General features: G+C 37.8%; 1 protein-coding gene across 6 annotated transcripts in view; it reads left to right on the plus strand.

Moving 5' to 3' along the window:
* The window catches only part of LOC145672778 (SUN domain-containing ossification factor), a 161,028-nt gene that overhangs the window by 47,383 nt on the left and 99,221 nt on the right, over positions 1-14,424 (plus strand). The window contains exon 1 of one of the 6 annotated variants that reach the window (XM_081741961.1): positions 14,004-14,157. The exons of 4 other annotated variants lie outside the window; for them this stretch is intronic. The gene's annotated coding sequence lies outside the window, so the exon portion shown is untranslated. Of the gene's footprint in view, positions 1-14,003; positions 14,158-14,181; positions 14,332-14,424 lie in introns of those variants that run through there. One more of the 6 variants, XM_081741966.1, reaches the window with a different exon arrangement.

Consider the following 14,424-nt stretch of genomic DNA (forward strand, 5'->3'; position numbering starts at 1 on the left):
TATTGCTAAAAACAATATAACTATAGCATTTTAGTATGAAATACTTGAAAAACTGACGACGAAAATACCTAATATAATTTGAAGTAGAATATGTTTATTAAAATAGTCAACGCGTTTGAACTTACTTTTAAACAGTTTGTTGAGGATTAAATTAAGAAAGTAAAGTCTAAATTGAAAACTTTGGTGCCCCAGTTCGTGGAATGAAGGCTTCAGAATTTCAGTTTTCCTCGTTTGATAAGGTCCTGTTATTCGTCTTCTTTCTCCATCGTTTCCCACTTATGTGGGAGTCGACGTTTCTGATGAGTATTCTCCATAAATGGGGGCCACGGTGTCTCAGTGGTAGAGCGATCTTCTCTGGTGCATGGGGTCCTTGGTTGGACCCCAGCTTGCGCCAGGTGAGCTTTGTGGTGGATAAATACTGTGTGCATGGGTTGTCTCAAGAGTTCTCTCGTTTCCTCCAACTCTCTTCATTCCACCATTTCATTGATTTCTCACCATTACCGTCACCTTTAGCCTAGCCGGCATAACGTTGGACGTAAAACATAAAGATTTCATTTCATTTTCTTCTCCGTAAATACCTGTGCCGTAATTCTTCTCCTGTTAGACGTTTCTCCCTTAGGTCATTCGTAGCCATATTCATCCATTTCCTTCTTGGTTTCTCTTTACCTCTGTGTATATCCATTTCCATTGTCATCATTCTTCTAACCACATAATCATATATTCTTCACATTAGATGGCCATATCACCACAGCCTTCTTTTTTTGAATCTTCCTAGATATATCTGCATCCATGATTTGTTCCCCTCACTCTTAATCTTTATTGTCTTTTCTTGTTATTCCACATACCCAGCGTCGCATTCTCATTTCGGTAACATTCAATCTTTTCACTGTACTTTCTTTATTGACCATATTTCTGCCACCTTATATCATTGTTGGCCCAACCATTGTTTTGTATTTAATCTCTTTATTCATTACCGAGATTTGCGGTCACACAGAACGCCAAATATTCTGTCTTATTTACACGACCAAATCACCCATCTTGGCAACAGATGACCCTAAATATTTAAAATTCTTCACTTTATCAAATTTTTATTCTTGTAGCCGTACTTCCCCATTTCCTTCTTCGTTAAAGTCGAGATATTCATTTTTTTGTTTGTTTTAACTAATGTTTAGGCCTCTACGTTCCAGAACTTTCTCAAGGTCTCAAGTAAATGCAGAGACAACTAACTAAATGGAAATTTTCCTTGGCCATAATACTGGAAATTATGGATATGTTAAAATATCAAGTAATACTTTCGATAAAGTGAATACTTTCAAATATCTAAGAGCAACATTAACAGACTAGAGCCATAAAAATACATATATACAAAAAAATAAATAAAAATAAATAAATATCGACTGAAAACGGGATTTTCGTGGTATTATTCAGCCGAAAATTTTGTGTTTTGTGAATTCAGTCGAGAATTTGAAGCTTAAAATATATGAAAAGATAATTATGGCTGTTATGATGTGTGAGTGCAAAACATGTTCACTTACTTTTAAGAAAGAACGCAGACTGAAAGCACTTGAAAGTAAAATCCCGAGGTGAATATTCGGACCAAGAGGAACAGGAATGGTGAATGACGGAAACTTCAAAACAAGGAACTGCATAATTTACTAAATGTTGTTAAGGTCATCAAATCTAGGAGCTCAGGTAGGCAGGTCATATAGCTAGCATGAAAGAAGGTGGGAACATTTTCAAAACTTTGACTGGGAACCCAATCGGGGAAATACTATTAGGAGACCTAAGTGAAAATGGGAGGACAATATTTAGATCGATCTCGCACAAATAGGAATACGAAGTAGAAATTGGATCCAGTTGGCTAAGGATAGAAGTCAGTGAATAGCTTTTGTGAACGTGGCATTGAACCCCATGGTTTCATAGGCCATATAATTAGTTAGTTTGTCTGGGAATTTTTTTGGGGGGGAAGGGGTCCAAAGTTTGGGGTGGAGGAGGAGTCCGATAGTACAAGACGCTGCGTCTATTTAGTATTGAATCGGTGTTTTCTGCACCCGACAAAATAAGGCATTGTTAAGAACTGTCACATATAATTACTCAGAAAAAAATAATAGAACTACATTGCTTTTTTAAGAATAGGAAGAGTAGAGGTGAAATGAAAGACCAAATCATTGGGCTGCATTCAGACCTGGAGTCAGCCCAAAAATGTAGGGGGGGTCCAACCATATTATAGTTCATTTGCAAGCGTACCGTGAAAATTTTAGGGGGAGTAAAAATTTAGGGGACCCGATGCCCCCGTGGAGATACGGCTTGGCTACATTAGTTATTTCGCGGGAGGCGAAATCCGGACCCGGTGGACCTCCCGCGTTGGTGCGCACCTGGACAGAAGTCAGTAGAAAGGTTTTGTGAATGTCTCACGAACCTCTGTGTGCCATAAGCCATAGAGTTAGTGTAATTAGTTTATATTTTTATTTCTTTTACAACATCCTTTTCCAGGCCACCACTACAAAGTTTCTCAGACGCTGGTCACACATTTTCTTACGTAGATACTAGCAACTTTCTCTTTCTTTTTGCTAGTCCACACACGGGAACTCACGTTCATAGGAATTTACTGCACACCAGAGACGGATGTTACATTATTTACTGTCATTCTAGTCTATCCGCATCAGCGTTCCACATGATAAGATTTTAAAGATTCATAGCAGAATGAGCTAATAACATTTTCGTTTGAAAATCGGTTGAAGAAAAGGGATGCGAAGAACAGTGTACGTAAGATTTATGGTGTATGCTAGCACTTCCAGGCTCCATCCATGACAGAAATAAGAAATAGGGCACATTTAAAATATCTTTTTAAGGAATAATTTTTATTACATTTTTCGTCTTCCGTTTTTGGAAGACAAAGAAATATGAATAAAGTAATTTTCCCGAACTGCTAAATTATTTACACAGTATTCATTTCATTACTGTTTGGCTTGTTGTAATATATTCAGGAACAGTACAATTGAATTATATTTTTCAACGATCTTTCTGTTAAATTGAATCAGTACTAATATTGTGTACTATTGAGAAATCAAATAAATTCGGAGCTATAATTCATAATTAAATCATTTATCAAAGGGGGATAAAACCACTGCGGTATAAAGATGACTCCATAATTCCTTACTAGAAATTAGTTTTGCTGTTAAATGAAATCACCATTATTTAAATATTCCTTTTGTTTCATTGGTATCCTTTCCTAATTTCGCGAAGCTACCATTTAAAATGAAACTTTTTATGTATATATAATATGAGTTAATGATACGTATAATTCTGCCCTATAGAAAGAGGATTTAAAAATATCGTATGTTATTATTTTGCCACAGTCAAATTTTGCTGTACAACACAGTAAAGCAGATGCTTGTTTAAGTTCCCCTTTAGTTGTATGTTCAGTGATGCATATTACGTTTAAAGTTAATGATGAGGAATATATACCTAGTTATTTCGTAAATGCTGTCCGAGGTTTGGAATTTAAACACAAACACAGTGTTGACGATATATTGGTATATTTTTGCAAGATGACGCATGGAAATGTGGAGCATGAAGAACCAATCAGTTTTTAGAATGTCCTCGAACCTGTCAAGTCACTCGTGAATGAAATTACGAACAATGTCGATGGGGAAGTGTGAGGCCTCCTTGACCAGGGTGCGCTTCAGGGAGTCCACATTAAGGTGTCTCTTGCAGGCCATTTATTGAAGCACGGACCACAGTTTGTAGTTGAGCGATTTCAGATCCGGGCTGCTAGAGGGCCAATATAATATGGAGATGAAGTCTGGAACGTTGGCCTGTAGCCACTCCTATGTTGCAGTGTAAACGGGAGAGAATCCTGTTGAAAGGTCCACTGTTGGTTGGGGAACATGGTGGTACTCAGTAATTTCACAATAGACTCCAACACTGTGCTTTGGTACACGGTAGCCGATGTCTTCACCCTTTGTTCACAAAAATGGAATTGTATTGTTCCGTTGAAACTGACACCACACTCCAGCCTTTTACCATGACTGATGCTGGGTGATGGGACCTCTGCACCGTGGAAACATGTTTAACAGCTTGCACTATGGGCAGTTTCTCATTGGAAAAGAGAATTTTTCTGTGACCATTTCATCGTAACACTTAAGAAGACATTTGGTTTTCATCACAATCTGCTGGCGTAACGATGTCAGGAAGTAGCCTGTACGTTGTTCCTACGCCCCTAATTCCAGATCCTGATTGGGCACTCGTGATATGGCTAGTTTCGCACTGGACATCTCTAGGGACATCAGTGATTGAGTCTTAAGATGATTTCTCAAATCCTTGCACATCTACGGCTGTGATGTCCTCACTGTGAGCGGTCTGCTGCTACGCTTCTTGTCATTGACAGTTGTCGTTGTAACGCTTAATGGCGCAGTGGGCAAATCATTTACTGATTTGCAGGGGCTTCTGGGTTATGAAGATTCGTGGTAATGATATGCCCACCTTGTGTAGCGTCATGACTGCAGCAAGATTCTCATAGTCCCCACCCCATCGTTCCCACTGCCATGCGTCTCATTGTGGAATAAGCAGAAGGCAGCATTCACTCATATTGTGAAACGGTGGTCAAAATCTCGGACAATATTTATGAAATAACTAAGTACAGTGGCTCAACAAAGAAGTCGAACATACATACATACACATTCCCTGAGAGAATAAACATTCCTAGAGTGCGCTTCAAAGAACAAAAAATATACGCGTTACCCATGAAAAATAGAAACATCAATGACAAAACTCAATTTCATGACTACAAAAAATCAAAACAGCGTAAATTCATGTCAAGAAAGAACTCGGACACTTAAATTGTAGCAAAATTTTATAACATTATTAGATATTTTTAATATTTTGTTGACAATCCTTTATTTTACCCCATGGCTTTCAATCTCTCAGGCATGGATTTTACGTTTTTTTTTGTTTTTTTTTTTCCAGAACGAAGGATTAATTTTTACCCATTCAGTCTGAAGTCGTCCTTTGTTGTAGTAGTATGCATTTTTAAATGGTTTTCCAAATGAGCCCATAAGAGCTCAATAACGTTAATATCAGGAGATTGTGGAGATGTTTCTAGCACATGTGGACAATTGTACAGGAGCCACAAAAGCACATTGAGTGCTTTGTGCTTGAGATCGTTATCCTGGTAGTACGAGAAGTTATCTTTTATTCCCGATGTTTCAGCACTTTGTATCAAATTTTGCTTCAGAATGTTTAAATACTTTATTTGGTTCATAATTCAATCGATTACACAAAATCTACGTGGACCAAAACTATTACTGAACCACGTCCATGTTTCACAGTGGATTGTAGATTACGCTCTCGGAGTTCTTCATTAGGTTTTCTCCAGATATAACATTGACCATCTGAGCGGAACAAAATAAATTTACTTTCGTCCGCGAAGAACACATGCTCCAAAACGAAAAATCTGTATTTTTATAAGTTTTTGCAAAACTGATTCTTTATTCTATTGCACTTGCTCACGAACGGTTTTTAATGGGCTACTCTTCCATGTAAATTGCTTCTTCATAACACCAAACTTATCGTGTCGGGATACACACTTTTATTAAAATGTTCTGATATTTCTTTGGCCAATTTAGGAGCACTGCGGATTTTTATTAACCTGTAGTACAATCCATCGCTCGTCTGACTTTGAAAACACTCTAGGTCTACTACTTTTAGGTTTATTTTCCACTGATTTTGTTGATTTAAAACGTCTAATATTGTCATAAGCTGTGCAGTGCGGCCTATTTACTTTTTTTCCCAATATCACGAACTGCTTTTCTCTCTTTACAATATTTTAAAATAATTCTCTTACTGCTAAAGAAGTTTGACCACGTTGGCTTCCCATTTTAAAATTTAAACATACATTTTCACTCACGTACAAACAGTACGGCTTCAACTCGTTTCACTTGGACATGTCAAGTAGAAACAATCTTGAAAATTTCCCTATTAAAGCCAAAAAGAGAGTATTGCCACATGTCCGAGTTCTTTTTTGACATGGGTTCTAGCTGTATTTTCACTTTTTGTATTTTTATAGTCATGAAATTGAGTTTTGTTATTGCTGTTTCTATTTTCCATAAGTAAATAATATAGAGCAGGGCACAAAATTTTCGGTCGCCAGGTCGCCATTGGCGACTAGAACTTTAGAGCTGGCGACCAGTGTTCAGTAGGAATGGTTTCTGTTTAAATTCACAGGGCTGCGCAGTTTCTGTTTCACACGAAATTAACACAGCCACACGCACAATACAAAGGTAAAAGTTTTGTACACCAGGCTCCAGGGTATAGATTCGATGTATTTTGTTACGCCGAATCCAAGTTTGGAAACCCCAGGATGATTATTGATCGTGTCAATTTTGTTTTATGGGCGAAAAACTTGAGCGATTTTGGATAGGGAGGAAATAAGTTTTTTCGGCGTAACGAAGTCTTAAGGTAAGATATTTTTAAATATGTATATGAATTGTCCAGTTCTGAATTGATTATCCTGAATCTAATTGTCTAGTTTTGAAATTTTACGCCCTGATGTAATCTCCGTGTTTGCCAAACCAAAGGCCGTAAGAAAGGGGGGGGGGGGACTACTAATAATTTGTATGTGAGAGATACTGAGGACCATTATTTTTGGATTGGCGAGTGCGTCTGACTTTGAAATTTTGCACCCTGATATAGAGTAATAAAAAATATTTTTTCTCTCTCTCTCTGAAGCGTACTCTTGGGATGTTTATTCTCTCTTGGAATGTGTAATTATAGATATACCTCATTGACTTGATCCCTAGTCTTCCGTTGCAAGCGTTGCTATCGGCTGAAGGAATTCCACCCGCTTTCTCTCGCTTAGCAACAGCTGAACTCTTATTGGCTCAACGCGTGGGTGTGTGACGGTGTGAGTTTTAGTTCGCATTTTTGCCACTGCTCAAGATATTTTGGCAGCACAATAGGTATATGTCCGACTTCTTTATTGAGCTACTGTAGATAGATCGTATAGTGTGTATAATTTTAGTTTATTTCGTGTATAAATAAGCTGCAGCAACTTTCTGGCTTTCAAACAACAAGCGTAAATGCATATTTCTTTATCTCTAGTGTTTCCTTGTAGCTACACAATAACATGTTTTTAGTAATATTATCTCTGACAAAGTCTCATCATTATTCTTATCTCTTCAACTGTTTTGAACGATAATATACAGAGAGACACTTTAATATTCGGCCACCATATTGCATTAGCATTTAATCTTGTTTTATGAACTATAGTAATGTAGAATGATAATGCTGTGCTGTGCTATGCTATGTGAAACGTGGAAATCTCTTATATTTTCTTCATTTTTTTTTTTTTTTTTTTTACAAAAACTAAACAATTAAAAAATAACACTAACGTACAAAAATCAGAACATTTCTCTCCCACACAAAATTGTAATAACTTTAATATTCGACCCCACATAATTAATGTTGAAACTTTCCTGTCGCCTTTTACGATGAAAGAAAAAGATCTCAGTACCTACTTGGTTTTCTTGTACACAGTACCCTCTATTGCATTTTCCTTCAAGCAATTTTGCATATTTTCAGTAATTTTTGCGGTATACGGGCCATTTTCTGTCAACGTTTTCATCAGTTCCCCCTTTGATGTTATCGGCACTCTCTGGACTCAGTAAGAGTCCAGTTCATTCAGAAATTTTCAATGGAATTGAGATCCGGATTTCGTGGTGGGGTGACATCATTCAAACCTAGGTCGGGAATTGGGGGGGGGGGGAATGCATTCTCGAACGGAAATATTCCACCATTTCATTCATTACTCATTATCACCGTCTCCTTTAGCCTAACCGGCATAACCATGGGACGTAAAACTCAAAATTTCATTTCATTTTTTGATAAGGTTTAACAGTCCTGCAAATTCCAGGTTTGTCGGCACTTTTGTGTCAAGTGTGTTTTAGAATGCTCAGGTGTTGTTGTCATTGTATTACTTATAAACTTAAGATCGCCCACGTTACCTGCAGATACGCACTCCCAAACCATTATGAGACCTCCACTATATTGCACTGTTACTTGTAAATTCCCCTCCCACAGTTCTTTGTTTGCCTTCTGCCACATTAGAACTTGTCATCTGACTTTAAAACCTTCAATTAGCTCTCGTCAGCAAAAATAACGTCTTTCCACCATTCTGGTTAATTTTACACAGATTTTTAGCGAACTGAAGCCGTTTCTTTTTGTTTGTTGACAATTTTTTTCTACTCTTCGTTTTTCAGTACGTTCCGACCAGTCTCAGGGTGTACATCCTTTCTGCACTCTTGCAACTGTTCCGTTGCACTGTCGGTGCTCTTAATTTTGAGTTTTTCTTTACCTTTCTTACAGCCATACGTCTGTCGCATTCATTCATTTAGCTTGCTGTTGCGGAACTCTCTGCTAAACGGATTCAGTTCTGTCCTCCTCCTTGTAACGTCGCACGTTGTCACCAACTACTTCGTGACATATTCTAAAGACGTCCGCTTTTTCGTGACGAAAGATGACCAACTAGTGCTGCTCAAACGTTGTGGTACAACTTTTTCACCCCATTAGAATTATTGCACTGCAAAATCGATCCCATTCGCACTCTCAAATACGAAGATGAATAAATGAAGTGAAAACTTTGAGTTTACGTTATGCCGGCTAGGCTAAAGGAGACGTTGAAGATGAGAAATGAATGAAAATGGTGGAATGAAGAAAGTGGGAAGAAACGAGAGAACAACTAGAAAACCCATGCACACGGTGTTTGTCCACCATAAGGGTCACTTGGCGCGAGGTGAGATCGAACCATAGACCTCACAAACCTGAGGTAAACACTCTACCACTGAACCACCGCGGCCCTAATACGAAGATGAAAAATGAATTGTACACTCATGTCCAAAATTATTGTCGCATATCTGTAACTCTTCTTGTAAGAACATAATTTGATAATGATTTTGCAGGATACTTTTAATACTGTGTGTATAATCGTGAAATGTATGTTCGTGATAAATTTCATAGGAAAAGAATTATAGATACGAAAATTAGAATGAGTAAAATAAAATGTTGCTAAATGGACAAAGAAATTGTATTTTCGTTTTATTGTTCTTATTTACTGCTCGTTTGACGTGAAATTTGCCACATACATGTCTTTGCTGATTATACACATACTAACATTATAAGAAATACCGGGCGAATTCGTTATCAAATGATATTCCTATAACTATATATTTATAGACATACGACAATAATTTTGGACATGAGTGTACACACAATATTCGTTCTCACAATCCTATTGTTCCCTAATTCGGAGATACAGAAATATGACCATCATGTCACTTTGATGGCCGAATCATGACATGGTCTGAAGATAGTTTTTAGAAATGTATCAGTTAGGCGTAGTTTGCATTTACAACTTTTACGCATTATGAAGTGGTACACGAGACACAATAATTGTTTCGCATCATCGCCTCAAATGTATTTACATTAATGCGTTCTTCGGCAGATAACAGCAATATGAGGTGGCCAAAAATTAAAGTGAATCTTTGTATATATTGAAGCTATTACGACCTCCAGTCAAGTGGGCTTTGTAGTGGACAAACACCATGTATGTGGGTTTTATCGCGATTCTCCTGTAACTTCTCACATTCTACATTCCACTATGTCGTTCATTATCATCATCACCGTTTCCTTTAGCTTCGGAACATAATCAGGGGATGTTAAGAAAAGACACTGATTGCTTTGTTTCAATTTTTCTGACCTAACCATATAGAGAGACTCGCTAAATTAACGGGAACTAATCAGTGCATTCGATAATAAACTCTATCTAATAGTATGCATAGTATTAAACTCAATATTTTCAAATAAAACTTAACATAAAAGAAGTTGCACGAATAAATTAACAAGTTTTATGAAGCATTTTGTAGATGTCTAACAATAGAGCTTCCTTACTCGAACGAAGAGTTTCTCGTCCATCGCCGAGAGCGCATCAGAAACTTTGTGTTCTGCAACGGTACAGTGGTTCACTTCGAGGTCCAATATAGATAAGGTGAATATCCAGCTTTTCCACATCCATCCAAGTTTGTGTTAGGCGTTGATGTGACAAATTGTTCCGTGGACGTTTGTCTACAGAAGTTTTGCCGAATTAATTGTTCTTGTAGACAATTAGAACAATTATTTATTACTATTAAACTTTAGCTTATAGCGAGCCGAAGATTATAAGGGGATCAACTAACTTAAATTACTTGTAAGCAGTATGAGAGGGAAGAGCGGGAGACATGTAAAAACTAGTGGTGCTATAGTGACCATACTTTTTAAAAATATATATATAAAACGCACTGACTAGTCCGAGCAACGCTACGATTCTATCCAAAGAGTATCTTTGCTTTTTTTTTTTTTTTTTTTTCGAGCAGCGACAGAAGGTGCTCAGAAATAATGGCGAAATTAAAAACTGATTCGAGATTTCTTTAGTTTTTCTTTTTTCTTCTTTCTTTCTTTTCTTTTTTCTTTTTATTTTCTTTTTTTTTTTTTTTTTTTTTTTTTGCATAGAAATAAAATTTGCAGCTAACATAACATTCAGTACTTCGAAATTAAATTGTGTGAACACTATTAAAGTTACCTAGCTAGTAAAAGTAGTCGTAAAAATGTATATGGCTTGTGTGATAAAATATTAGGTCCAGGAAATTATTTTTCACTCGTCGTTAAATATTATATTCCGTCACTGAAAATTGCTGGAAGATCGTTTTTTTTTCTTTAATTTACCGGATTCGATACCCGGTGGGAGCTCATGTGGTTCGGATTCCACGTTAAGCTGTAGGTCCACGTCAGCGTCGCTGCTGCAAGGAACACTAAACTCAATTCTAGCCAATCTGTTGCATTTATTTCGCGTGCTCTACGAACATAACATCGTTACGACAGAATTGGGCGTAAGTTTACACTGATATACAGCAATTCTATCACAACGATATGTGAAGTCTCTTTCCGGCTTTACGAATGCGGATAATGTTAGTAGTGCAATTACTTGGTGAGTCTTGTTGGGTACGCGGCATTCGTTCGCTTGGACGATCGTCGACATTAAAAAGATCTCTCTCTTCAAGTGATTGCACAAGCACGCAACAAAACGGAATGCGAATCTCACGTGGGATTGGTTACTTTTTACATCCGGAAAGAAACTTCGAGAACATAGTCTGGGTACAAGTTATGATTAACTTTTTAACTGCTGCTACGCTTCAAGCTTTTTCTAGACATTCTAAAGTCACTATGATGAAAAGAAATCCCGGGCTGCAGCGTCTATTTCTTAATTGCGAGTTCAAAGTTAAGTGAAAAGAACATCTGGATTACTGTGTGTTAATCTTATTGGCAGTCGCACGAATCTCCTAATGTAATCCTAATGTACGCCCATGTAGTTATGGTTCAAAAATTTAAACATAAGTACAGAGCTAGGACTAGAGCTTTAAACATTTAGTAAAGGGGCTCCTGAGTATAAGATGCTTGTCTAAGCAACCCATCCACTTGAGTACTACCAAAAGCGTTTCAGACAGAGGAAAGCTCGTACCACCTGAAAACTAGGCCCTCCGCTTGCGTAAACTATATATACTATTAGCGCACGAAATTCGTTTCAAATACAGATATAAATAACAAGGTGTTTGTCACCCACATAGTACAGCGCACTGGTTGTTACCCGAAACACGTTTCTGAATACCGCTGATTTTTTCTGTTTAATTTATCCGTAAGTTTGAACCTTCACTGTTAAGTGTGAGTTTGTAATCTTGAATTTTATTAGTTACTGTGTTATTTACTTCCAAATATTAGATTTGATAATACCTAAAAAGGGAGGGACTGTTTAGCAAAGGACCTCACACTGAGACCGCCCTTGTATTCGGTGTTTAGAACTCAAATATGTATACATGTACTTACCGTTCAAAACATTTAACATTAATTAGGCATATAGTCTTGTCTGGTAGAGCTTTTAAAAATTGCGTATAAGTGTGTTCTTAATGTGAGGTGTTTTTCTAAGTTTCTTCTTAACACGTTGGCCGCCATGTGCATAATTCTGATGCACAAATAGTGGGGTGCAAAATACCCCCAAAATATGGCTTGGCGGCTAACTAACCTAATATTTGAAAGTGAATAACTCAGTAATTAATAAATATCAGAGATCACGGGCTCACATTCGACATTCAAGATTCAAACTTAAACATGTATGCCTAATAATAATAAAAATTGTCGAACTATAGAATTTCTGTCATTACACCGAAATAACACCGAAGAAAACAAGGAAACCCTGCCCAGTGATGCCCAGGATGTGTAGGTACAAATTACTATCTCTATCCAATCGAAAATATTACAAATTTAGCATAATCCTCAAACAAATTTGCTCCTCTCATCGGCGCAAATGTGTCTTCAACATTGGGAAGGGGGGCAGGGGAAAGACCGTTCCCGTAATCTGAAATTTGATTGCATGGTTTGTTTATAATTGGTATGTTTCATTTCACTTTTCTTTGTGGCAGTCGGACACAAATCATCACATTTATCCCCAAAACACACATTTTAAATCGGATTATTGGGGGGAGGGCATTCCTTCAGTTCGAAGACAGGCGAACATGGCCCCCTCACCGCCCCTCCTTCCCCGAGATCTGCGCCATTGCCATCTCTGATTCATATTGCTTGCCGGATTCTATCATAAACATAAACTATGCTTTGAATCATTAGAAACATTAACTTTCTAAACCTCCCCACTATTGGCCTGTCTTGCAGGAATTCACGTTTTACTCGTGGATTTTGACTCCTCCCTCAAATTTGCTGGAGTAAATGTTATCATTAGAGTAGTTGATTTCCTCGGAGTAATCGCGCCAAGAAATACAACTGTGTCGCACTCCCGATTGCAACTATTTACTGCAGAGTAACAGCTTAATCTAGTTCAGAGAAACTCGTCCTGTGGATAGTAAATTTTACTGTATTATTGTAATACTAAATCAGAGAGTAGATTTCATTAGAATTAATATTTTGCATACTATTTCTCTTCTTTCCTCTTTCCATGGTTTTTCGCTTTACCCCTTTCCACTTTTGTTCTTAACCAAACTTTCGGAGTGGGGCCTCCCTTTATGGCTACGTCCCTGCTTAACTCGGTTGGCAGTACTTAGTCTGGTGGTATTGCAGAATATGTCAAACCTTTCCTTCTGTTGATATTTGGATTCTATAAAATTTTACCTTTGTTTAAAAATTATAAGGACGCATCGAGCCTTATAAATGGTCCAGCCTGTATGTACGTACGTATATTAATAATAGGGTACTAGCATCAAATAAAGAGTGCCCCAAAACTAGATATACAGACCTACATATATAAAACATACAGAAGTGTATACCTACTTTTGGGCCACTATATAATAGTACAGGACAGAAGTCGCTATTTATAGACGGCTATGAAAGGTTTCTGGTTTTCGGGTTGTTTTTCATGAGAATCCAGCTATTGGAAATCTTACATATAAATCGAGTAAAGTAAATAGTTATATAGTTATTTCTTTTTCTAAACAAAATTTTTGGAGGTCAATTGAAGAAGAGGGGGACGGAGCAGGGCCGTGCCGTGGAAAATAAGCGCCCGGGGCGAAAGTATACAACGGCGGCCCCATACATATATTCCAAGCAATTTTTCCTATCTTTTTCCTTTTTTCTCCCGAATTTTCGCCCCCTTACTTCGGCGCCCGGGTCCATCGCCCCCACGGCCCTGGGACGGAGGAGATGTCCATGGGCGGATCCAGGACGGACTTCTGGGGGGGGGGCGGTGGGTTGTAATACTGCTACTTAGAGCTACTATTAAGAGCTCCAAACTCTGGGATGGGTTATGTTTATATATAAAATAAAAACTTTCCTCTTCTGGGGGCGATCTCTCTGATCCCCCCCCTGGATCCGCTATGGCCATGGACCTTCTTCGTCTGACATGGGCTAATAACCTTTAGTTGATAGAATCATACCTGATCCCTGTAGTGAGTTACAGGATCAGCTGGTGACTTGATAGTTCTGCCAACTTCCGCAGAGTGGCGTTGACGTGTATGTCGACAACTTCGACCGCCTGTTGGCTTAGCTCCACCTACCTGGCCTTGCGGTGGCTGGCAGTTCGTTATAGTGGCAGGGGGAGTGATGTGGAGGTTTAAATCAACACAAGAGGTTCGTCAGTTATTTAATAGCATTTATTTATTATTATTTGTTTTAATATTTGACATATTTTTGCGGATTTTTTGGTGTATTTGTGTAACTGTGAAGATGAAGTGAAGGATCATGCAGTAAATATGCAGTAAAATTGATTGCATCTGCAGTGGCTTATGTTGCGTATAGCAACCGGTAAGAAGTGGATGAAATTCATAGCCTTGAAATTCCATGAGTTTTTAAACTTTTTTGTTTTTAATAATCTGTTTAAAAACCTCAATGTTTTCA

The sequence above is a fragment of the Thermobia domestica genome, chromosome 2, assembly GCF_964235325.1.
Source record: "Thermobia domestica chromosome 2, izTheDome1.hap1.1, whole genome shotgun sequence".
In the NCBI taxonomy this organism is placed as follows: Eukaryota; Metazoa; Arthropoda; class Insecta; order Zygentoma; family Lepismatidae; genus Thermobia; species Thermobia domestica.